Genomic DNA, 2,301 nt, shown 5'->3' with positions numbered 1-2,301 from the left:
TATAGTACCTAATATGGAACTTGTTATATCTGGTATTAAAGCTAGAGAACTAGAACTTAGTACATCTAAGAAATCTGGCATCAATTTGTTTGTTAAAGGAAATACAGATAAAAGAAATTATACTGTGAATACTGAACAACACAATGGGTCAGGGTATAAAGGAAAAAAGAAGGAAAAGAAGGGAAAACAAAAACAAAAGTGGAAATGTTACCACTGTGGGAAAGAAGGTCATATAAAGAAATACTGTTACGATTACTTGAAAAAACAAAAGCAAGGGGGAAATGTAACAGTAGCAGCTAGTAGTTCTAATTGTTTGGCTGAGGTGCTTAATGTTTCCTCAAGCTCAATTTTAAACGAATGGATTATGGACTCTGGCTGTTCTTTTCATATGTGTCCTAATATTAACTGGTTTCACAACTTTAATAACAGAAAAAGTGGAATAGTGTACATGGGAAACAATCAATCTTGTAATGTTCAGGGTAGAGGAGACATAACTCTTAAGTTGCATGACAACAAAATTAGAACTCTTACTGATGTAAGATATGTCCCTGATCTTAAAAGAAATTTAATCTCACTTGGTACACTTGATGAGTTAGGATTCTCATACAAAGCTGAAAATGGTTCCTTGAATGTTTTTAAAGGAGATGAACTACTCTTAACTGGCTTAAAGAAAAATGGTTTATATGTTTTAAAGGGTTGTTTTCATTCCTCTGTTATATCAAATTCTGCATGCTATGTTAACACTGATAAGACTGATCTGTGGCACTTGAGACTTGGCCATATGAGCCTGAGAGGTATGCAGGCACTGTCAAACCAAGGATACCTTGGTCCAGTGTCTGCTGAGACCCTCGATTTTTGTGAACCATGTGTGCTTGGCAAGCAACACAGGATGAGTTTCCATAAGGGAACTCACCTGGCGAAGGCATGCCTTGAGTACTTACATGCAGATCTGTGGGGACCCTCCCAGGTCCCCACCCATGGTGGCAACAGGTACTTCCTTTCTATCATTGATGATTATACTAGGAAGGTGTGGGTTTTTCTATTAAAATCAAAAGATCAAACACTAGAAAAATTTAAAACCTGGAAAATCTTAATAGAAAACCAAGCTGATAGAAGAATCAAAACTCTTAGAACAGACAACGGTTTATAATTCTGCAATAAAGAGTTTGATGATTTCTGTAACTCCCAAGGAATAAGCAGGCATAAAACTGTTAGGAATACACCCCAACAAAATGGGGTGGCTGAAAGAATGAACCGAACCCTTCTTGAAAAAGTGAGGTGCCTTTTGTTCACATCTGGCTTGCCTAAATCCTTTTGGGGAGAGGCCTTAGCAACAGCCGCACACCTAGTAAATAGAAGCCCCTCCACAGCCCTTAATTTAAAATGCCCTGAAGAAAAGTGGATTGGAAGAAAATTAAACTTCAACTACTTAAGAACCTTTGGCTGTGAAGCCTATGCTCATCAGTCAGAAGGTAAGCTGGAACCTAGATCCACTAAGTGTATTTTTGTTGGGTACCAGGAAGGAACTAAGGGATATAGGCTATGGGAAAGGCAATCTAAGGGTGTAAAAATTATCATCAGCCGAGATGTAATATTTAATGAATCAGTCTTCCCTTGCAAATTATCTAAAACTGATGACATAGATAAATCCACCAGCTTAGGAGATACCCAAATAGAGGTGGAGCATCAAGTTATAGATAACAATCCTTCAAATGCTCCAACTATACCAGTCCTTCAATCTGAAAGAGACCCTACATCAAACCAAGACCAGACCTCTGATCATGAATCTGATCATGAGGAACAAAATGATGAAACAGAAATGGAGGTGGAGCAATTTGACACCCCTCAACATAATCTGGAAAACTATCAACTTGCTCGAGATAGAAGCAGGAGGTCTATTAGACCACCTTCTAGGTATGCTTTCTCAGATTTGGTGTTTTGTGCCCTAGTGGCAGGTGTTGAGATGAGGAGCAGTGAGCCTTCCTCTTATGAGGAGGCTGTCAGCTCAAAAGAAAGTAAAAAATGGCAACAAGCCATGGATGAGGAAATGGCCTCTCTGATGGCAAATGGAACTTGGGTACTTGTCCCTCGTCCAGAAAATCATAAACTGATCCAGTGTAAGTGGCTGTTCAAGTTAAAGGAAGGTATATCCCTGGATGACCCTATTAGATATAAAGCAAGACTAGTAGCTAAGGGGTTCACACAAAGGGAAGGGATAGATTACACTGAAATTTTTTCTCCTGTGGTCAAATTTAAGACAATTCGCATGATGCTTACAGTAGTAGTTCAATTTGACTTAGA

This window comes from Diospyros lotus, chromosome 6, assembly GCF_014633365.1.
Source record: "Diospyros lotus cultivar Yz01 chromosome 6, ASM1463336v1, whole genome shotgun sequence".
NCBI lineage: Eukaryota > Viridiplantae > Streptophyta > Magnoliopsida > Ericales > Ebenaceae > Diospyros > Diospyros lotus.
The sequence above is the reverse complement of the archived record's forward strand: the minus strand, read 5'-3'. Positions refer to the sequence as shown.